This window comes from Triticum urartu, chromosome 2 (assembly GCF_003073215.2).
Source record: "Triticum urartu cultivar G1812 chromosome 2, Tu2.1, whole genome shotgun sequence".
In the NCBI taxonomy this organism is placed as follows: Eukaryota; Viridiplantae; Streptophyta; class Magnoliopsida; order Poales; family Poaceae; genus Triticum; species Triticum urartu.
The window spans coordinates 223,465,414-223,490,424 of record NC_053023.1 but is presented as its reverse complement, the minus strand read 5'-3'; positions in this window follow the sequence as shown (position 1 = coordinate 223,490,424).

Sequence of the window (25,011 nt, the reverse complement as noted above, 5' to 3'; positions counted from 1 at the left end):
ATATCATGTATTCTTAGGTTGTGGGTTATCAAGATCAAGTGGTGGTTCTATCTCAACATCATTGTCTTGTTATTTATTATATGTTTGAGTGTCTTCATGAACCTCATTATTAACTTTTTCATTATCATAAGCTGAGTGTTCATTACCAGATTGAGTTTCAGCATCAGAAATAGAAACATCATTATCATTATCAGGAGGTTTTTCTATTTCAGGTTCACTAGAAGCATGCAAAGTCCTATTATTTCACTTTTTATTCTTCTTTTTAGAAGTACAAGGTGCAGTGGTGTTGTTCCTTTGTGAATCATATTCAATTATTTTTGCGTGTCCCTCTAGATAAAGTGATTCCTGAGTCATTTTACCTCCTCTAGTTGCTACTCTAACAGCAAAGTCATGTATGTTTCTATTCATTTCATCTAGCAACTCTCTTTGAGATTTAGCAACATGTTCTAACTGGGTTTGTACCATAGAAGCATGCTTGTCAACACCTCTAACATCATTTGAGATTCTAAATAACAAGTCACTCAAGCGAGCAATCATGTCAGAGTTGTATTTCAATTGTTTCCTAACATTTGCATTGAAGTGATCTTGTTTTCTAATATAGTTTTCAAACTCATAAAGGCATTGCCTAGGGGGCATATTGTGAGGATTGTCATTATCATTAAGCTTCATTAGAGAACTTACCTCTACCACCTTAGGTAGTGGTGGTGTATTAAGCCCATGTATTTCCTCAATAGGAGGTAAGTTTTTGACATCCTTAGCTTTAATACCTTTTTCCTTCATAGATTTCTTTGCCTCTTGCATATCTTTTAGGACTAAGATATAATATACCCCTCTTCTTCGGAGTGGGTTTAGGCGGTGGTTTAGGAAGAGTCCAATCAGCAAAAAAATTCAATATATTATTCAATAATTCTTCTGCTTGCCCAATCGTTCATTCCCTGAAAACACAACCAACACAACTATCCAGGAAGTCCCTAGAAGCATCGGTTAGTCCATTATAGAAGATATCAAGTATTTCATTTGTCTTCACAGGATGATTAGGCAAAGCATTAAGTAGTTGGCAAAGCCTCCCCCAAGCTTGTGGGAGACTCTCTTCTTTAATTTGCACAAAGTTAAATATCTCCTGTAAAGCAGATTGTTTCTTATGAGCAAGGAAATATTTTTCAAAGAAGTAACAAATCATATCCTGGGGACTACACACACAACCAGGAGCAAGAGTATTGTACCAAGATTTAGCATCACCATTTAATGAGAACAGAAATAATTTGAAAATAAAGTAACAGTGAGTTTTCTCATCATGAGTAAAAAGGGTGGCTATGTCATTCAACTTAGTAAGATGTGCCACAACAGTTTTAGTTTCATAACCATGGAAAGGATCAGATTCAACAAGAGTGATTAACTCTGGGTCGATAGGGAATTCATAATCCTTATCATCAATAAAGATAGGTGAAGTAGAAAACTTAGGATCATATTGCATTCTAGCATTCAGAGATTTTTCTTTATACTTGCATAATAATTTCTCTAGATATGTCTATCCTTAAAAGTAAGAATATCTCTAGTTGTCTCCTCATTCATAACATAACCTTCCGGTACCTTAGGCAATTCATATCTAGGAGGGATAGTTCTAGCAGGTGCTCCTACTTTAGATCCATATTGAGCAATCTGATTATGAATCTTTTTATCCAAATTTTCAATCATCTCAACTCTAGCATCCTTATTTTCAATAATATCAAGCCTTTGCATTACATGCTCCAAGGTTAAAATAGTTCCATTGACCAAAAGATGTGATGGGCCTAACAAATATATCATGGCATTGTAAGAATCACAAGTATGGCTACCCAAGAAGTTCCCTCCAGTAATGGTATCTAAAACATATCTATTCCAAGGAGTAACGCCCACGTAAAAATTGCGAAGAAGAACAACAGTAGGTTGCTTTTGAGTAGATATATTTTGAGCATTGCAAAATCAATACCAATCATATTTTAAGTTTTCTCCCTCCCTTTGTTTAAAATTGAGAACTTCGTTATTGGGAGTGCTAACAATGATGGGAGGAATGGCCATAGAAGCGAGACAAGCACATAAAAGGAAAACGAAGAAGACGAACAGAAGAGGGGCAAAGAAAAGGCAAAACTTTTCAAAAATCGTTTTAGAAGTGGGGGAGAGGAAAGCGAGAGGCGAATGACAAATAATGTAATGCAAGAGAAGAGACTTTATGATGGGTACTTGGTATGTCTTGGCTTGGCGTAGATCTCCCCGGCAACGGCGCCAGAAATTCTTCCTGCTACTTCTCGAGCTTATGTTGGTTTTTCCCTTGAAGAGGAAAGGGTGATGCAGCAAAGTAGAGTAAGTATTCCCCTCGGCTTTTGAGAACCAAGTTATCAATCCAGTAGGAGACAACACACAAGTCACCGAATACCTGCACAAACAAACGCCAACTTGCACCCAACGCGATAAAGGGGTTGTCAATCCCTTCACGGTTATTTGCAAAGTGAGATCTCATAGAGATGGATAAATGGTAAAGTAATATTTTTGGTATTTTTGGTTTACGGAACGGAAAGTAAAAGATTGGAAAAGAAGTAAAATAGGAAACTAAAATTATAGATCGGAAACTTATATGATGGAAAATAGAACTGGGGGCCTTAGGTTTCACTAGAGGCTTTTCTCAAGATAGAAATTATTAAAGTGGGTGAACAAATTATTGTCGAGCAATTGATAGAAAAGAGCAAAGTTATGACGATATCTAAGGCAATGACCATGAATATAGGCATCATGTCTGTATCAAGTAGACCGACTCCTGCATGTATCTACTACTATTACTCCAAACATTGACTGACTCCTTCCTGCATCTAGAGTAGTAAGTTCATAGAACAGAGTAACGCATTAAGTAACATGACATGATGTAGCAGGATAAACTCATGCAATATGATGAAAAACCTATCTTGTTATCCTCGATGGCAACAATACAATACGTGTCGGTTCCCCTTCTGTCACTGGGATCGAGCACCGCAAGATTGAACCCAAAGCTAAGCACTTCTTCCATTGCAAGAAAAACCAATCTAGTTGGCCAAACCAAATCAATAGTTCCAAGAGACTTGCAAAGATATCAAATCATTCATATAAGAATTCAGAGAATATTCATAGATAAGCTGATCATAAATCAACAATTCATCGGATCTTGGCAAACACACCACAAAAGGGTATCACCTCAGATAGATCTCCAAGAACATCGAGGAGACACATGGTATTGAGAATCAAAGAGAGAGAAGAAACCATCTAGCTACTAGCTATGGACCCGTAGGTCTGAGGTAAACTACTCATGCTTCATCGGAGAGGCAATGGTGTTGATGTAGAAGCCCTTCATGGTCGAATTCCCCTCCGGCGGGACGCCGGGAAAGGCTCCTAGATGGGATCTCATGGGTACAGAAGGTTGCGGTGGCGAAAAAGTGTTTTCGTGGCTCTCCTGGTAGGTTTTGGAATATTTAGGAATATATAGGCAGACGAAATAGGTCGGTGGAGTCATGAGGGACCCATAAGGGTGGGGGCGCGCCCTACCCCCTGGGCGCGCCCTCCGTCCTTGTGGTTGCCTCGTGGCTTCCCTGATGTGTACTCCAAGTCCTCCGGATGTCTTCTGGTCCAAGAAAAATAATCGCGAAAGTTTCATTCCCTTTGGACTCCGTTTGATATTCCTTTTCTGTGAAACTATAAAACAAGGAAAAAAACAGGAACTGGCACTGGGCTCTCGGTTAATATGTTTGTCCCAAAAATAATATAAAATAGCATAATAATGCATATAAAACATCCAAAACCGATAATGTAATAGCATGGAACAATCAAAAATTATAGATACATTGGAGACGTATCAGCTGGCACCACCGCCCGACGCACGCTAGTCTGGGCTCCCAAATGAGCCCAGCCGCGCAACGAACAGAGCACCATAGCACGTTCCCGGGTGCCCCCGCCGCGTCTGCTGCCGCCAGCGGGTTACACCCAGTTGACTAGGGATTTGACCTCCCCTGGGTCAATGACAGGTGGGACCCGCCCTACTAACTAAGTTAGTTAAAGGTTAATTAAATTAGGTTAGTTAGGTTAGTCACTAACACGCGGGATGCACTGGTCAGTTTGACATGGGCCGCCCTGTTGACCTGTTGATGTCAGCATGAGGTCATGCTGATGCAATAATTCCTTTTCTGGAATTAGTTTAATTCTAAATAACCAGAAATTCCAGAAAAAGGTTTAAACTTGAAAAATTCATAGTAAATAATTTATAGCTCAGATAGAAAATATTTATATATGATAAATTATCAGAAAAATCCAATCTATCCATTGGTACTGGTCTCATGCATGATAAAGCAACTTAACCTTGCTATATAGATCAAAACAATTTAGTGCACTTTGTAAATTCATAGCTTGGGTTTGATTCTGAACCTTTGGTTCAAATAGACTCAAACCCTTCTGTTTTAGTTGCATTAGTTCAAACACACCCATTTTGCCATGTCTTGAGCATGCATCACATTGTTGCATATTGCCATTTGTTGATTGTGTAACCGGTATGTTCCTTGCGGTAGGTTCTGCTCCCGAGGATATTCATGAGTATCCAGTTGAAGGGCAGTACCCCTCAACCACTATGTCTGGAAAACAACCCCCATTGATCATTTCGATACAATCCCATCCTCTCGCTCCTTCTCTCATTTACTACATTAAGACAACAATGTTTCAAACTATTGTTTGCTGCGGTACTTGAACCCCTTTCCTCTACATGACCTATCTTTGCCACAGTAACTAGATGAAACCCACTAGCATGTGTAGGAGTTGATCGAGCCATGTTGTGTTCCTACCATGCTATGCTTCATATGCTTAGAGTTGAGTCGGGTCTGTTTCATCTAGGTGATGGATCGGCGTGAAATGGTTGTGTTTGGTAATGAGAGTGAAGTGTTGAACCTGTTTTGGTAAAGGTATTCATGAGAGGCCATGTAGGAGTACATGGTGGGTTGTTTCATTGGAACTGTCCTAAGAACTGAGTTCCGTGTATGTGATCCAAGATAATCTACTACCACACATTGGGCCCTAGAATATGACCCCGCTCGACTTATTGACCGCCATGTCCTCGGTCCAGGAGTTGCAAGTAGCTTCTGCTGTTTGTGGAATGCTGGAGGCCGTGCGTGGTGCTGACATTAGGGGTGGGCTGTGACGCGGAAGGCAAGTGGCCCGGTGTACCGAGACGCCCATTTGGTGGCTCAGGAACCCCGCACACATCGTTTGGTGACTCGGGAACCTTCCACACATCATTTGGGGCCGTAGTGGAAACCCTGGTCGGACTTCCTTCTGTATGAAACCCGAATAGGTGATAAACCTGGACTAGAGACTTGTGTGGTTGGTTAGGTAGTGGTGTACACCCTCGCCGGCTTTCGCTTGAAGTTTGCCGGGCACATGACTTGTGCAAGTGCTAAGTGGTGGACACATGTGTGAAGCAGTACACCCTTGCAGGGTTATCAAACTATTCGAATAGCCGCGTCCGCGATAATGGACTACTTGGGTACTTATGAAATTCCTAGACAAGTTAATGGTTACTCATAAAAGTCTCAAGACAAGTGTGAGTGTCATTGATGGCCCTTCCGTAGGAAGACGGGAGAGGATCCACGGTAGAGTATTGTCGTGGTGATTAGTGGACTCGTGTGCGCTATCTCATCTTATTCAAACTACTGATACACATAGTATACGATAGATAAGAGTCAAAGCTGGCTTGCTGCAATAAACACCACTACCCTTGTTGACAATGTTGCATGTATGATAGGATCTGATGTAAGACTTGTTGAGTACCTTTGTACTCATGTTTGCTTAATATACTACTGCAGAGGAGAACACTGCCCCCTCCAATGGTTTCTATGTAGATCTCGATGTTGATGAGTGACTTGCTACCCAGGTGGCAACCTCGAGCCTGTGAAGGGCCTTGTAGATAGTCAAGCTTCACCAAGCCTTCTTTCTTTCCAGTTGTCTGTACTCGGACAAGTTTAGCTTCCGCATGTGCTTTGTATGTTTGTATGACTTGAGTGTTAGGTCATGTGACCCCTACTTGTATGGATATGTTATGTATGGCTCTCCGAAGCCTTTTAAATAAATACTTAGAGTCGTAGAGTTTTGTTGTGATGCCATGTTGTATTTGCACATATCGAGCATATTGTGTGTATGATTTTGAAATTCTTGGTATGTGTGGGATTCAACACCTAGTTGTTTATTATCGGTAGCCTCTCTTATGGGGAAATGTCTCCTAGTGCTTCCAGTGAGCCATGGTAGCTTGCTACCGCTCTGGAACACATGGATTGATTGGCATTTGTCCTTCTTTGCTCCTGTATCTGTCCCTTAGGGGAAATGTCACGCGGTGTTTTACTGGAGTCCTTGTAGCTTACTACGACTCGTTTGCACTCGTTGTTGACCGACAGGTGCATTGCTGGGTCATGTATGCTTGTCCCTATAAGCTTGTGCCACCTTGGGTTTACGACTAGTCATGTCGGCCCGGATTCTCTCTCATATGGATGCTAGCGGCACAGTAATATACGTGATCGAAAAGGCGCAAATGGTCCTGATCAAGGCAAGGCTGCAGCCGTGGGAATACCGTGCGTTAGTCCACAATGCGATATGATGTGTTACAGGCTAGATCGGTGTGACTTAGGGTTGGGGTCCTGACATTTACCTAGAACGACATGAAAATACCGCATATAGGTAGGTATGGTGGACTCATGTGGCAAAACTGGGTTTAAGAATTTTGGATGCACAAGTAGTATTCCCACTTAGTACAAACGGAGGCTAGCAAATAGAATGAGAAGCAACCTACCAAGAAACAAAAATTCACATAAACGAGCTTTGAGCATAACTAATACCAAATAATGCACCACAAGTAGGATGTAATTTCATTGCATAACTATTGACTTGCGTGCTTGCATAGGGAATCACAAACCTTAACACCAATATTCTTACAAAAGCATGATTACTCACCAACATGAATGACATATTATTATCTCCATATCGCAAAACTATTGCAAGGAATCAAACTTATCATATCCAATGATCTACATGAAGGTTTTTATTATATCCTTCTTGGATATTCATCATGTTAGGGCCAATTTCATAGCTTGTGCAAATTCTCATCACTAGTATCAACTCTCAAAATAATATAAGTGAAGCATGAGAGTATTCGACAAACTAGTCCAAAAAGATATAAGTGAAGATCAAGCGAGTACTTAAGTAGATGGGTATCCATTTGAGGACTCTCTATTATTTAGAAACTTTCAGATAGAAGTAATTTATTAAAATAGCAAGCAAAAAATGGCGTTCAAAGAATAGCACACATCATGTGAAGAAGCAAAAACTTAGGCTCAACCGATACTAACCGATAATTGTTGATGAAGAAAGGTGGGATGCCTACTTGGGCATCCCCAAGCTTAGATGCTTGAGACTTCTTGTAATACTATCTTGGGATGCCTTGGGCATCCCCAAGCTTGAGATTTTGTGTCTCCTTAATTCCTTCTCATAACACGGTTTCCCTAAATCTTAAAAACTTCATCCATACAAAACTCAACAAGAACTCGTGAGATAAGTTAGTATAAACCAATGCAAAACCTTATCATTCTATACTATAGCAAATCGCTAAAATTATAATTTAACATTGCATACTACATGCCTCTACATATTTAATACTCCTATCCTCAAATAGAATTGTTAAATAGGCAAACATATGCAAACAATGAAAACATAATAGCAATCTGCCAAAACAGGACAGTCTCTAAAGAATGCAAGAGGATTCATACTTCTATAACTCCAAAAAATCTGCAAATTTACCATACTGTAGAAAATTTATAATACCATATTGTGTAAAAATTTCAAGATTTTATCACGTTCTGACTTTCCAGAAGAATTCATACAATGATAGAAATCTTTCTATCTTCAAACAACATGTAGACTTGCAAAATAAGCATGGTAAAGGCTATACTTGGCATTTTTATTGAAGTAAAAGATGCAAAACATTATTATAAATAATGGCAAGAAAATCAAAACAAAATAAAATGATGCTCCAAGAAAAACTCATATCATGTGACGAATAAAAATATAGCCTAAAGTAAGGTTACCGATATTGTTGGAGACGAAAGAGGGGATGCCTACGGGGCATCCCCAAGCTTAGTTGCTTGGATCTTCCTTGCATATTAACTTTGGGTGACTTGGGTATCCCCAAGCTTAGGGTCTTGTCACTCCTTATTCTCCTCATATCGATATCTCATCCAAAACTTGAGAACTTCAATCACACAAAACTTAACGGAACTTCCTGAGATGGCTTAGTATGATAAAGACAAATCATTCACTTTGGTACTGTCAAAGACAAGATTCATAATTGTTCTCACACAATGCTTATTGTACCTTATAATTTCCATTATTTATATTGACCAATATAAGCCATAGAAACTAGATAACAAGCAAACTGTGTATTGAAAACAGAATCTGTCAAAAACAGAATAATCTGTAATAATCTGAACTTTGGCCATACTTCTGTAACTCCAAAAATTATGAAAAATTAGGACAATGAAAGTAATTTGTATATCAATCATCAGTTGAAAAATTCAGAATTATTTGAGGCTCCAGTGAATTTAAGCAATTCTTTTACTGGAAGCAAAAGTTCCTATTTTGCACAGAATCAAGTCAACTATCATCCACACTATCCCAAAGGCTTTACTTGGCACTTTCTTGAAACAAAAGCTATCAAACATGGTTAGTACAGTAGATTATTCATGTGAACACGCAAAAACAGTAGGTAAAAGTGTTGGGTTGTCTCCCAACATGCACTTGTCTTTAGTTCCTTTTAGCTAGGCATGATGATTTCAATGATGCTCACATAAAAAGATAAGAACTGAAACATAAAGAGAGCATAATGAATCACATGAAAATCACATTTAAGCCTAACCCACTTCCTATGCATAGGGATTTTTTGAGCAACCAATTTATGGGAGCAAGAATAAACTAGCATAGGAAGGTAAAACAAGCAAAACTTCAAGATTTTCACCACATAGAGAGGAAACTTGATATTATTGCAATACCTACAAGCATATTTTCCTCTCTCATAATAATTTTCAGTAGCATCATGAATGAATTCAACAATATAGATATCACATAAATAATTCTTTTCATGATCCACAATCATAGAAATTTTATTACTCTCCACCTAAGGAAATTTATTCTCATGAATAGTAGTGGGAGCAAACTCAACAAAATAACTATCATGGGATTGAAAATTAAAATCATGATGACAAGTTTCATGGTTATCATTATTCTTTATAGCATACATGTCATCACCATAATCATCATAGATAGTAACTTTGTTGTCATAGTAAATTAAAACCTCTTCCAAAATAGTGGATTCATCACTAAATAAAGTCATGACTTCACCAAATCCACTTTCATAATTATCACAATAAGATTCAACACCCTCCAAAATAGTGGGATCATTAGTACCTAGAGTTGACACTCTTCCAAACCCACTTTCATCAATATAATCAACATAAATAGGAGGCATGCTTTGATCATAATAAATTTTCTCATCAAAACTTGGGGGAGTAAAAATATCATCTTCATCAAATATAGCATCCCTAAGCTTGTGGCTTTGCATATCGTTAGCATCATGGATATTCAAAGAGTTAATACCAACAACATTGCAATCATGCTCATCATTCAAAGATTATTTGTCGAACATTTTATAGAATTCTTCTTCTATCACCTGAACACAATTTTCCTTTCCATCATTTTCATGAAACATATTATAAAGATCAATAATATGATGCACCCTCAATTATTTTTTTTATTTTTATTTTATAAACAAAACTAGTGATAAAACAGGAAACTAAAAGATTCAATTGAAAGATCTAAAGATATTCTTTCAAGCACTCATGTCGGTGTAAAAACCGGCGGATCTCGGGTAGGGGGTCCCGAACTGTGCGTCTAAGCCGGATGGTAACAGGAGGCAAGGAACACGATGTTTTACCCGGGTTCGGGCCCTCTTGATGGAGGTAAAACCCTACGTCCTGCTTGATTAACATTGATGATATGGGTAGTACAAGAGTAGATCTACCACGAGATCAGGGAGGCTAAACCCTAGAAGCTAGCCTATGGTATGATTGTATGTTATAGTTGTTGTCCTACGGACTAAAACCCTTCAGTTTATATAGAAACCGGAGAGGGTTAGGGTTACACAAGGTCGGTTACAAAGGAGGAAATATCCATATCTGTATTGCCTAGCTTGCCTTCCACGCCAAGTAGAGTCCCATCCGGACACGAGACGAAGTCTTCAATCTTGTATCTTCATAGTCTAACAGTCCAGCCAATGGAGATAGTCCGGCTGTCCGGAGACCCCCTAATCCAGGACTCCCTCAGTAGCCCCTGAACCAGACTTCAATGATGATGAGTCCGGCGTGCAGTATTGTCTTCGGCATTGCAAGGCGGGTTCCTTCTCCGAATACATCACAGAAGAATTTGAATACGAGGATAGTGTCCGACCCTGCAAAATAAGTTCCACATTCCACCGTAGAGAGAATAATATTTTCGCAGATATAATTTGCTGGCTTGTTTTGGCAACAAGATGTTATGTCATGGCCCGGTGATTATTTGAACCGTTTCTTTTAACCAGCCCCGCACATAACGCAAGGCAGTTTTTCGACACGTATTGTCAAAGCAGAGATCGTGTCCCCTTATTACGGGATTCTCATCAATACGGGCGTGGGTAACCCAACCGTGCCATCAATTGCGGCGCTTGGGGGATAAGCGAGTTTTACCAGGCAAGTGGGGACGCTTAAATTCGTCCGCCCATATAAAGGGATAAGGATTCACCTTTCTATCCACGCCTTCTTCCTCCTTTGCTCATCCGTCTTCGCACACTCGAGCTCTAGCGCCAAAGTCTGCACTTCCCACCTCTACCTTCTCCAATCATGTCCGGAGCGGGAGGCAAGTGGATGGTCTCCTCCATCACGGAGGGAGACATCAAGAAACTGAGGAGAGCCGGATACCTGCCCGACGACATCGCGCACCGGCTACCAGATGAGGGGCAGCTCCTCCCCACCCCCAGGCCCCATGAGAGGGTAGTATTCCTCACCCATTTCCTCCGCGGACTGGGATTCCCTCTCCATCCCTTCATCCGGGGGCTCATGTTTTATTATGGCCTGGATTTGCACGATCTGGCCCCGAACTTCATCCTCAACATCTCCGCGTTTATCGTCGTGTGCGAGGCCTTCCTCCGCATCAGGCCCCACTTCGGCTTATGGCTGAAGACCTTCAATGTCAAGCCAAAGGTAGTGGGTGCCCGCCAGGAGGAATGCGGAGGCGCCATGGTGGGAAAGATGCCCAACGTAACATGGCTCGAGGGCTCCTTTGTGGAAACCATAAAGGGGTGGCAATCGGGGTGGTTCTATACAACCGAGCCGCGCGACCCTCCATGCGCAGCGGCCCCCGAGTTCTGATCTGGCATCCCCATGCGGCTCACCTCCTGGAAAGAGAAGGGCCTGTCCTAGGGTAATTCAAAAGAGCTGACTGGACTCCAAACATGTATTCAAAACATGCTGGACAAGAAGGTCAAGCTTGTCAACATAGTCCAAGTTATGCTCATCCGCCGGATACTCCCGTGCCATCAACGGGAGTTCAACTTGTGGGAGTTCAATCCGGCGCAGCATCGAACTCTGAACAGGCTCTTCGACATGACTAATGAAGACGCCTGGAGGGTCCTGTTCAAAAGCACCGAGGTCCCCCCCTATCACTGAGGATCGCGGATTCAGCACGAAGCGCCAAGCCAGTGCGGTAAGCTGCTTTACCTTTCACAGGATACTTATTTTATATAGATTGACTCTCTGCGGGATCTAAACTCCTGTACCTTTGACAGGACTGGCAGAAAATGGCCGGACAGATCGACTGTCCGGCTCCTTTGCCCGAAGGCCCCGCAGACGATCTTCTGACGAAGATGTTGACTCCGGCCCCTTATATGGTGCCAGAGAAGACCAAGAAGGCCAAGGGGACTCGAAAGAGTTCCCGATGCCAGGCGTCGTCGGACTCACCATCCGATGACTCGGCGGCGCACTCTTCCCCCGAAGACGAGGAAGAGGAAGAAGAAGATGCTCCCCCACCGACTGGGGGAGACAAGAAAAGGAAGGTCGCCCCAACTGGGGAGGCCAGAGGGTCCAAGAAGGGAAGGACTCTCCTTCCGGACGGTTCTCCCGCCGCCGACGAAGGTGAAGACGAGTGGTTCTCCAGGATCAAGCCCCCGGGGAGATCGTAAGTATTCGGATACCAGAGTAACTCATAGGATTCCTTTGCCGCACTGCTTTCTCTAACGTCGAACGCAATTATGCAGGCCGCCACGACCCAGCCTCGATGTATCATCGGACGGCTCCTTGGGCTTGTCGGACATGGATAGCGATCCAGTCCCGACCGCCACCTCCCCTCATCCTACCGACGACACGGAGGTGTTGTCTCAAGAGGCACCGGATCGAGGGGAGACAGCCCCGTAGGCGCCTCAAGGCGACCTTCCGGATTCCAGGAGCCGAGGGGACGGGCCCCCTGAGAGCTCCGAGTTCGGCCCTCAGCCGAACACCATGCCAGACCCTCCAGCAGTTCCGGGCTCGGGCAGGCGGCCTCCTTCTAAGAGGGGCAAGACGCCTATGCCGATGACCTCTGTCCATCTAGAGGCGCCGGATAATCTGCTGGAAGCGCTTCGCAGCGCTTCCATCGACGAGGAGCACCACACTATCATGAGTGCGTTGATCCAGAAGGTTCAGTCCGCCAAGAGCGGATTGACTGAAGCCTGTGCCAGCCTTCTAATAGGCTTCGAGGTAAGTGTTTTAAAATGTAGTAGAAATATTACCGCATAGATAGTAGCCCATGATGCTCTATTCGGTGTTCACAAAGAAAAGCCGAACAGAGGATCAAATAATATCACAGAAGTCTAATATAAGTATGTCAATATGCATATGCAGGCTTCGCTGCTAGCGTCCGCCGTACTGACTGCGGAGGTCGCCGTACTGAAGCAGGCCCTCGAGGGGTCCCGGAAAGAGCTCGGGCTTGCCAAGAGGCAGCTCGAGGAGAACAAGGGTAAGTAATACCCCATCTATAGATGTGTATATATAAAAGGACGCGATTGCAAAATGACAGGATCTTTGTATGTTTGCCAGGGATCCACGACCGAGGTGGCGACCCTGAAGCAAGCGCTAGCCCAGGCCGAAGAGAAAGCAGCCCAGGAGTGCACCGAGCGAGAGAAGCACGATGCTCGGGTGGGCGAGGTGCAGCAAGAGCTCCAGGCTCTCGTGACAAAGCACGAGGCGTTGGAGCTTGACTCGAAGATGCGAGAGTCTGAGCTTGCCGCGGCCCTTGAGAGCGCAAAGAGTGCCAAGGCCGAGGCCCAGAAGGCCCTCCAAGAGATCGACGCGATTAAGAAGATAGTGGCGGGTAAGGCTTTCTGTATGCAAAGCAAGCATGTAAAAGTAAATTACCGATTACTTACCCGGATCCGGAGCTCTTCAGGAGCATTCGCAGATTTGCCCCGCAGTGTGTCCGATGCCGCACAATTTTACCAGGCCGAGGATGGAAGCTTGACGGAGAAGCTGTTCTGGACTCAATATGCTGAAGCCGAACATCCGGTGTCGGTGAGCGACCAGCTGAAGCAGATGGTCGAGCTACATAAGGCGGCCGATCAGGCCACGAAGAGCTTTATAGTCCGGCTATGGCCTGGCGACGCCCTTCCGAACAGCTTCTTCAACCTGGTGAGGTGGCTTGTGGATGCCTGCCCGCGGCTGGAGGTCGTCAAGCGATTCGTCTACATTGAAGGTGCATGCCGGGCTTTCGCCCGTGTGAAATTGTAGTGGGTTAAGCTAGACGCCGTGAAGCTGATCAAGGATGGGCCGCCAGAGGGCAAGGAGCACCGCCACCCCGAGATGTACTACGAGGGTGTTATGTCGGGTGCCCGTCTCATCACGGACGAGTGTTCGAAAGATGTAATATTTGACTAAACTTGCTCGTTTTATCTCGTATTTATGAAAACTTGTTTCATATGCGCTATGCAACGCTTGTTTGAATTTAAAATATTACCTTCTATTTGGCCGTTTATCCAATCTGAGAGATGGCTAGTCCTCGGCTTCTGCCCCCATGCCACGAGTGCTGGGGTGTTCGGGATAAACCTGAGCACTCTTGTTCCCATATTTGGGTCCTTCGAGGGAGGTGCTCAGCACAACGAACAAGGCAACCAGACTAATAATGCTTTATCACTCTCACTTAGCCATAGAATTCTATAATTTTAAATTTCGGTGAAGCCCCTGGTATTCGGAAGGCCGAATATGGGGCGCGATATACGCCTGTAAGCCGGACAGGGCCGGCCCCTCGCCCTAAGCGGCATAAGTCTTTAGGGACTCAAAAACCTCGCCGAACAGCGACCAGTCTCTCGCCTTATCATGACAGTCAGTTTTAGCTTTCTCTACTGAGGTGCTAAGCCCAGCAGAACCGGGGCACAATCACAGTAGTTCTCCTAGCGCTACCTTAGCCGATAGAGCGGAACGTAAGGTTCCAAAACATAGGAGCAGGGCAAACCAAACATTTGACCAAAGACATGATTCGAAGCTAATGCATATAATGCTATAAGTTCGGGGTGCCGCACTTGTGGAAGTGTTCGGACTTTTCACACCGCATTATGGGGTACGTAAGCCCCTGGTGTATTGGCCGTACCATAGTGTATGGTTGCAAGGTGTCATTAATGAACATATATATATATAACAAAAATGCAATAATAGTCGTAATGTCATGCATTATTTATTAAAAAATTGCGTTAAAGCAGCGTGATACAGAGAGTGCGATAAGCAAAGAGTAAGACTATGTCCCTTCCAAGGGCAAGCTGAGGAATGATATTAAATTGAATATTTCACTCGTTACTGTGATCAACCTGGGAATTCTGTGGTATAACGTAGTTGTCTGCCTCCTTGGTTGCTGCATCATGTGTTCGGCAATAGTACTGCCAGACAGTGTTTCCAGAGATTAAGGTCCTGAAAGAAAAAAAATAAAAATAACCCCTAGTGCGGTTTAGGCCGCGTCTTGGGGCGTTCCATAGTTGTGCCCCCCTCCCACCTGTGCCCATGGTATTTTTAATGCGTAATTATGTACGCGCGGCACGAGCTTCGCTGTTGGGCTGGGATTGGGGTGGCAGCTGTATTGCTACGCGAGCTCAGATCGCGCCAGGCGGTCTATTTGCCGATTGCCCCGAGCGCGCTTGAAGGTGTCTGGGCTGTGAAGCACCGAACTGGTTGATTGCCTTGAGAGGCTGCTTTGCGCTTCTGATGCGAGGGCCGCGGTGTGCTCCTCTGTTCGGAGAGAGCGCTCTGTGTATCCATTGACTGTAATAACTCTGCGAGGTCCTGGCATCTTGAGCTTGAGGTATGCATAATGCGGTACAACATTGAATCTAGCAAATGCGGTTCGCCCGAGCAACGCGTGATAACCACTCCGGAACGGGACTATGTCGAAGATTAACTCTTCGCTTCAGAAGTTATCCGGGGATCCGAAGACCACTTCCAGTGTAATTGAGCCTGTGCAATGGGCCTCTACACCTGGAATGACGCCCTTAAAGGTCGTTTTTGTGGGTTTGATCCTTGAGGGGTCTATACCCATTTTGCGCACTGTGTCCTGATAAAGCAGGTTCAGGCTGCTGCCACCGTCCATAAGGTCTCGAGTGAGGTGAAATCCGTCGATGTTGGGTCTAGGACCAGTGCGGCGAATCAGCCATGACAGATACTAGTGGGGTGGTCCCTGCGATCAAAGGTGATCGGACAGGAGGACCAAGGGTTGAACTTTGGGGCGACTGGCTGCAACGCATATACGTCCCTGAGCGCACGCTTCCTCTCCCTCTTGGGGATGTGGGTTGCGTATATCATGTTCACCGTCCGCACTTGCGGGGGAAACCTTGTCTGTCCTCCAGTGTGCGCCTGCCGGGGCTCCTCCTCGTCATCGCTATGCGGCCCCTTGTCCTTGTTTTCAGCAATTAACTTGCCAGCCTGCTTGAACACCCAACAATCCCTGTTGGTGTGATTGGCTAGCTTGTCTGGGGTGCCGTGTATTTGACACGAGCGATCGAGTATACGGTCCAAGCTGGACGGACCCGGTGTACTTTGTTTGAATGGCTTTTTCCACTGACCAGGTTTAGAGCCTTTGAATCCGGCATTGTCTGCCATATCCTCATTTTTGCTGTTAATGTGGCGCTTATGCTTGTTGCGACGTGACCTGCTATTGCCGTCCTTGGTATCTGAGGTACCATGGTTCTTTGATATGTTGTTACTGCGAGCCAGCCAGCTATCTTCTCCCGCACAAAAGCGGGTCATGAGTGTCGTGAGGGCTGCCATAGATTTTGGCTTTTCCTGACCAAGGTGCCGGGCTAGCCACTCGTCTCGGATGTTGTGCTTGAACGCCGCTAAGGCCTCCGCATCCGGACAGTCGACGATTTGATTTTTCTTTGTAAGGAACCGAGTCTAGAATTACCTGGCCGACTCTTCTGGCTGCTGAATTATGTGGCTTAAATCATCGGCGTCTGGTGGTCGCACATAAGTGCCCTGAAAGTTGTCGAGGAATGCGGCTTCCAGATCTTCCCAACAGCTAATGGAGTCCGCTGGCAAGCTGTTAAGACAATGCCGTGCTGGTCCTTTGAGTTTTAGTGGGAGGTATTTGATGGCGTGTAAGTCATCGCCGCGGGCCATGTGGATGTGGAGGAGGAAGTCCTCAATCCATACTGCGGGATCTGTTGTGCCGTCGTATGATTCAATATTTACAGGTTTGAAACCTTCTGGGAATTGATGTTCCATTACTTCGTCTGTGAAGCATAAGGGGTGTGTGGCGCCTCTGTATTGGGCTATATCTCGACGCAGCTCGAATGGGTCTTGCCCGCTGTGTTCGGCCCGGCCGGATTTGCTTTTACTGTATCCGGCGTGACGTTTGTCGTCTCGTAGAGTGGTGCATCCTCGTGAGCCGAAGATCAATCTTGAATGCTTTGCCTTGTCTTCCAATATGTCTCGCAGGTCTGGCATATCTCCCCATGACTTTTTATTTGAATGGCGTTGGGGTGGAGGCTGAGCTTTTGGCTGGAATGCCTCTCTATCGCGGCCACGAGGTGGCCGATTAGCCGTATCATACGCTTCTTCCTCCAATCGGGGTAGTAACCTCCACCTTGGGTAACTCTTGCAGGGGCGGTCGAGTTCATATTCCTCGGTCGCGAGGACTACATCCATTTGTCAGCTAGCAGATCTTGATCATCTTGAAGCTGCTGCTGCTTTTTCTTTAGGCTATTTGCTGTGGCCATAAACCGGCGCTTAAAGCGCTCTTGTTCGACGGGATCCTCTGGGACGGCGAATTCATCGTCGCGGAGGCTTGCCTCGTCGTCGGAGGGGGGATGTAATTGCCATCCTCCTCCTCTCCATCTGCCGCTCTCTCAGGGGAGCTGGCTCCTCCATCTTCCTACTCTAAATCTTGCTGGAGGGGTTTGTTGTTTTCTTCGGCACCATCCGGAGTGTTATTATCTCCTGTGCCGGTATCACCACTTTTGCTTTGGCAGGAATTAGAGCGGCGCCGCTGACGTCGGCGTTTGGTTTGCTTCTTGGAGGGGTCATCCTCCGCTATCTCGTCGCCATTGCCTTCTTTGGGTGTATCCACCATGTATATGTCATATGACGAGGTGGCTTTCCAGTGCCCTATAGGTGCTGGTTCATGTTCGTCTCCAACATCGTCGTCCATACCGTCGATGTCTTCGGAGTCGAGTCGAGCATGTTGGTTAAATCATCGATAGTGGCTACGAAGTGGGTGGTGGGTGGGCGTCGAATTTCTTCGTCGTCCGCATCCCAATCCTGTTGGCCATAATCCGGCTAGGGCTCTCCTGTCAAAGAGAGAGACCTTAGTGAATTCAGAATGTCGTCGAAGGGCGAGTGCTGAAAGATATCTGCGGTGGTGAATTCCATGATCGGCGCCCAATCGGATTCGATTGGCAGGGGCGCAGATGGTTCGAAGTCCAGAAAAGAGTCCGGCACCTTGGAGTCACGGGCTACGCAGAGGTTTAGGCTGGTGTTCGGCTCGATCGCCATTGAGACTGCAGCCCCTGAGGCGGTGTCTAACCAACCGTCCTCAACTGGAGCAGTAGGCTCCGAGCTGAGGGTCAGAGCTGATGCGGGTGTAGCCTCTGGGGTACTGTTCGGCGGTAGAGCTAGGTCATACCCATCGCGACAGTACGGCGCGCCCGGCTGCGGCTCGAATCCGTCGAAGATCAAGTCTCCGCGGATGTCGGCTGTGTAATTGAAAATTCCAAATCTGACCTGATGGCCAGGGGCGTAGCTTTCAATCTGCTCCAGATGGCCAAGCGAATTAGCCCGCGGTGCAAAGCCGCCGAATACAAAGATCTGTCTGGGGAGAAAAGTCTCACCCTGGACCGCATCACTATCGATGATAGTAGGAGCCATCAAGCCTAACGGCGACGACACAGAGGAACTCCCAATGAAAGCACCAATGTCGGTGTCAAAACCGGCGGATCTCGGGTAGGGGGTCCTGAACTGTGCGTCTAGGCCGGATGGTAACAGGAGGCAAGGAACACGATGTTTTACCCAGGTTCGGGCCCTCTTGATGGAGGTAAAACCCTACATCCTGCTTGATTAACATTGATGATATGGGTAGTACAAGAGTAGATCTACCACGATATCAGAGAGGCTAAACCCTAGAAGCTAGCCTATGGTATGATTGTATGTTATGGTTGTTGTCCTACGGACTAAAACCCTTCGGTTTATATAGACACCGGAGAGGGTTAGGGTTACACAAGGTCGGTTACAAAGGAGGAGATATCCATATCCGTATTGCCTAGCTTGCCTTCCACGCCAAGTAGAGTCCCATCCGGACACGAGACGAAGTCTTCAATCTTGTATCTTCATAGTCTAACAGTCCGGCCAATGGAGATAGTCCGGCTGTCCGGAGACCCCCTAATCTAGGACTCCCTCAACTCACCTCCCCCGCAACGGTGCCAGAAAAGAGCTTGATGTCTACTACACAACTTGTTCTTGTAGACTCGTGTTGGGCCTCCAAGCGCATAGTTTTGTAGGAAAGTAGCAATTTTCGCTCAAGTGGATGACCTAATGTTTCTCAATCCATGGGAGGCGTAGGATGAAGATGGTCTCTCTCAAACAACCCTGCAACCAAATAATAAAAGGCCTCTTGTGTCCCCAAAACACCAAATACAATGGTAATTTGTATAGGTGCACTAGTTCGGCGAAGAGATGGTGATACAAGTGTAGTAATGATAGTAGATATTGATTTTTGTGATAGTAATAATAATAAAAAAGCAAGGTAGCAAGTAACAAAACCGAGCACAAACGGTATTGCAATGCTTGAAAATGAGGCCTAGGGTCCGTACTTTCGCTAGTGCAATCTCTCAACAATTCTAATATAATTGGATCATATAACCATCCCTCAACGTGCGATGAAGAATCACTAGAAAGTTCCTATCTGGCGGGGAACATAAGATTAATTGTTTGTAGGGCACGAAACTACCTAAAAGCTATTCCTTCCGATCAATCTATCTTAGAGTTCGTACTCAAATAACACCAAGTTGTTCTTTCCGATCGATCTAACCAAGAGTCACCGTGAATATCCTAGATACTCCAATGTCACCGTGAATATCCGTGAGTTGATTATACAATATACATCAAACAATTTCTGATTCATAATACTCAATCCAACACAAAGAACCTCAAATATTGTCCCAAGATTTATACCGGAGAAACAAAGACAAGAACGTACATCAACCCCTATGCATAGATTACCCAATGTCACCTCGGGAATCCGTGAGTTGAGTGCCAAAACACATATCAAGTGAATCAATATGGTACCCCATTGTCACCATGGGTATTCATAGAAAGACCAACATCAAGTGTTCTCAAATCCATATAAGTATTCAATCTAGTAAGAACAACAGCTCAAAGGGAAAACTCAATTCACAACAAGATAGAGAGGGGAAAACACCATATGATCCAACTACATTAACAAAGCCCACAATATATCAAGATCGTGACATCTCAAGAACACGAGAGAGAGAGAGAGAGAGAGAGAGATTAAACACATAGCTACAGGTACAAACCCTCAGCCCCATGGGTTGACTACTCCCTCCTCATCATGGTGGCCGCTGGGATGATAAAGATGGCCACCGGTGATGATTTCCCCCTGTGGCAGTGTGCCGGAATGGGGTCTAGATTGGTTTTTCATGGCTATAGAGGCTTGCGGCGGCGGAACTTCTCATCTAGAGTTATTTTTTATGGTTTCTCTATTTATAGGATTTTTTGGCGTTGCAATCACGTGAAGATGGGCCTCAAGGTGACAACAACCCACCAGGGCAAGTCAGGCCCCTCTGGTGCGCCCTGGTGGGTTGTGCCCAGCTCGTGGCTCTTCTAGCCCTCCCACGAAGCTTCTAGTGCCTCTTTTGTTCCAAAAAAATCGTCAAAAAGTTTCGTAGCATTTGGAGAACTTTTATTTCTGCACAAATAAACAATACCACGGTAGTTCTGCTGAAAATAGTGTTAGTCCGGGTTAGTTCCATGCAAATCATACCAAAACCATATTAAAATTTTGTAAACATGGCGTGAATAATTCATGAATTTTAGTTGCGCAAATCTCCTATTGGTTCGATAAGCCTTGGTTCTTTACCGTGGGAAGTACTTTCTGCTACTATACTACTTCACCCTTCCTCTTCAGGGAAATCCCAACGCCTATCACAAGTAGCAGAAGAATTTCTGGCTCTATTTTCAAGGTGACTTCATCAAACAACTCAAGGTCCCTTCATACACATTATCGTTTACTTCCTCTACTTTCTACTTGCTTTTATTTTCCATTATTAGTTTCAATAAAAATCAAAAATACAAAAAAAGTTTGTATGCTATCTTCCTTGAATTGCCATTGTGTCTCAAGAAAACAATAAATTATGTGACTTCTCGGATACTAATAACAATGATTTTATTATTACTCCAATTTCCCCTCCTGCCACTAGTGCGGAGTCATGTGATATTAATGTTGCATTGTTAAATCTTATTATGAAAGAACAATTTGCTGGAAATCCTAATGAAGATGTTGCATCCCATCTTATTGCCTTTGTTGAATTATGTGATATGTGAATGAAAAAAGATGTGGATAATGATATTTTTAAGATGAAATTATTTCCCTTCTCATTAATGGACAAAGCTAAAACTTGGTTTTCATCCTTACCTCAATACTATTGATTCTTGGGATAAATGTAAGGATGCTTTTATTGCTGAGTATTTTCCGCCCACTAAGATCATATTGCTTAGAAATCAAATCATGAACTTTAAACAACATGAACAAGAACATGTTGCACAATCTTGGGAGAGAATGAAATTAATGATTAAAACTTGTCCCATTCATGGATTAGGCTTATGGATGATAGTACAAAAATTTTCTGTAGGACTGAACTTTGTTTAGAGAAATCTTCTAGACTCAGCTACATGTGGCACATTTATTGGAATCACATTGGTAGAAGCAACAAAGCTTCTCGGTGATATGTCAGTGAACTATTCCCAGTGGCACACCGAACCAGCTCAAACTGGTAAGAAGGTAAATTATGTCGAAGAAGTTTCTACTTTGAGTGATAAAATGGATACTCTTATGAATATGCTTGCCAGTAAAAAAGGCTCATGTTGATCTTATGACATCTGATTATCTACCTTGATTGAGCAAAATAATAATGATACTGATGTGAATTTTGTTGCAAAAATAATTTCAACAACAATGCTTATAGGGGGGATTTTAATCCTAGGTCGTATCCTGATAATCCCTCTAATAGTTCTAGTAATTCATATAATAATAATAATAATAATAATAATAGGATACCTAGTGAACTTGATAACAACATTAAAGAATTTATTAGTTCTCAAAAGATTTTCAATGCTATGGTAGAAGAAAAATTAAGCAAAGATTTTCAAAGCTATGGTAGAAGAAGAAGGAATTGTACATGAGTCAACTTTAATTAGAAGGTGTCCCAATTATTCGAGCGTGATGATCTTAATGATAAAAACAACAAAATTGAGTTGAAGAGATCAAAACTTTTGATAATGATGCACCCACTACTTTGGATTACAATGACTTTAATTATGATCATTCTTCTTTGATTGAATGTATTTCCTTATTGCAATCCATGATAAATTCACCCAATGCTTACGAACATAATAAATTCACCCAATGCTTACAAACAAAATAAAGCTTTTACTAAACACATCATAGAAGCCATTATTCAAGCTAATGAAGAAAAGCTAGAATTAGAAGTGTCTACACCAAGGATAATACAAGATGAATGGGAACCCACGATTAAAGTTAAGATTAAAGACTATGAATGTAATGCTTTGTGTGATCTAGGAGCTAGCATATCTACTTGTCGAATTCGGGGCTCCGCAGACACAAGATAGATTCAAACTCTGGGGTGCATGCGAAGAACTCAACCTCCCCAGTCTGCCAACTCGTCGATCCCACAGCCTAGCTCGATGAATTGGAAGGAAATGAGACAAGGTCGTTTACCTAGGTTCGGGCCACCTTGCGGTGTAATACCCTACTCCTGCTTTGTGGTGGATTTGCCTCGAGGTGGGCTGTGGGTGAACTGGTATAGAGGGTGAACAACCTCAAGAGGTTTGTTCTTGTGTTTGCCAGGGTTTGGGTGGTCTGGATCCCCACTCTATGGTGATGGTTGGGCTATACTTATAGTAGCCTTGGTCCTCTTCCCAAAATGAAGGCAGGAAGGGATCCCACAGTGGCCAAATTCGAAGGGAGACAACTAGTACATATTAACCCGACGAAAGGTGGTCTTCGCCTGCAAAGCTTCTAGTCGTGACATCATGGTGGGATCAGCGATGACCTTTGTCCTGCCGTCTTGGCGGTCTTGGTCTTGTAGCATGGAAATGGAAACCTTTGGTTGATTCCTCGGGACTCCACGCCTGCGATTGCCTCTTTAGCACCAAAGAGAAAACATGTTGTACTGCTCTCACTGGCGCCCGCCTGGCCTTGGTCGTCATGGCTTGCATCACCCGAGCCTCACGAGGTGAGAGCTCGAACAGAAATCTCCACTCCTAAGGAGCCAGCCTAAGGAGGCCACTCCTTCTGGAGGTCTTGGCGTCGTCCGCCTCGTGAGGCTTGGCCACTCGCAAGGGTTTTGTGTTGTTGGTGCTGAAGGCGGGCCTTACCAGGCCGTCGATCGAGCCACGTCGTGGGCTGCAAGAAGGCACGTCTAGGTACCCCGATTCCAAGAACGCCGACAGTAGCCCCCGGGGCCAAGGCGCGCTCGGACTTGGCTTCGAATTGAAGCCAAAGGGCAAGGTCGAAGCACCATGGGCCCCAACCACTTGTGGACCTGGTCGACGCATGGCGCATGATGGGACGTGGGCGTCTCCAATTCTCCATGCTGCCTCGTCACCCGTTCGACTTGACTAGAGCCCGCTGCATGCAAAAAATATCATCATTACCCAAGATCGTGGAGGCCGGTGGTTGGCCACCCTCTGGTTATAAATGATGGGAGGGGTGGAGCCGCCTGCTCATCTCCATCTTCTCGCCGCTTGCTCCCTCTTCCTTCTTCTTTCCTTATCGTCCCCCCACAGCACACATGGCGCCGATGAGGAGGTTCTCCGCGGCGGAGAAGAGGAAGGCTCAAAAGTTGGGCCAGGCTCATCGCCGCCCAAGAGAGGCCGTGGGCGTCCCCGCCAGCATGCGGCAACACTGGTGGCAGCCCCTCGGGGGCACAGGCGCACCTCTTTTGCAGCCAGCGCTACCTCCGGTAGCCGCGGCGGGGCTTCTTCCCGCGGTAGGGGCTTCTGCGGACGGGGCGAGATTGGCGACAGGGGAAGGCGTGCGGCGATCGTCCGGCCGCCACAACCATGCTCCCACTTAGCCGATGTGTCCCCGGAGTTCGTCATGTGGACGAAGTGGCCAACGGGCATCTGGATGAGCTTCCACGCTCCTTTGCGAGCGAACTGCCGGCCGGAGGGCCTAGAGGCCTCTGGCTGTAGGCTGACGGTTGCTGTAGCCAGGCCTTGTGGGTGGATGTTGAAGTCACTATCGTCGGCAATGTCTTCTTGAACTGCAGGTGGCAGTCTTTTGCCCGCGCGTGCGGTCTGCATGGGAGGAGCACCCTCCACTTCAGGTATGATGGCACACGACCCTCTATGTCAGGGTCTTCGGGGAAAGCGGTCGGCGCCTGGGGTGCTGCATGGAGAGCGACATCAACGATGACGACGACGACGGCGACGGTGCCGCTGCTGGTGAGCTTTACCTTGGCGATGGTCGCACCGGCTCCAGCGACGGGGGCTCCTCCTCGGAGCAGAGCACGAGCGACGGCGACTACGATGAGCTGCCATGCCGCCAGGCTCGGACTAGGGAGGGCGATGAGCCGCATCGCCGGCGCACCCCGATGAAGCAGGAGGAAGACCCTGACTGAGCTCGGGTGTCGCGTGGGCTGAGCCTCAGGAATTGTCGTAGCCGCGCGACTCGCTTTTCTTTCTTCTTTTCTCCTGCATCGAAAAAAGTAGAGGGCCCTGCTGGGGCTTGTAATGAAACATGTTACTTGCGTCGTTATTCTATGCTCCTTATTTTTATATTACGTTGTGATATCCATGTTTCCACTAGGTGTGGTTAGGGTACCTTAGCTCGATGTGCTTGCGGTCGACTTCTATGTTGCGAGGGCTTGTCTTTCCAAGGGCATCTTCCAAGGGCTTCCTTCTTGAAGACCCAAGAGTCGTTGAGCCTTAGGAGACGTCGTGTAGCTACAGGGTTAGAAAACCTCATGAGGCGTCTCCTCCTGCCTTTCACAAGCTCCCAAGCGTGGACCGGTCGTGGCTAGCGCACCACGTCGCGATGCCTGGAGGCATGGACTTATGAGGGTGCGCATGTCCACGAGCTCGTTCGAGGGCGTCTCGCGAGGATTAAGGGCGCCAAAGCTGGGGCGGC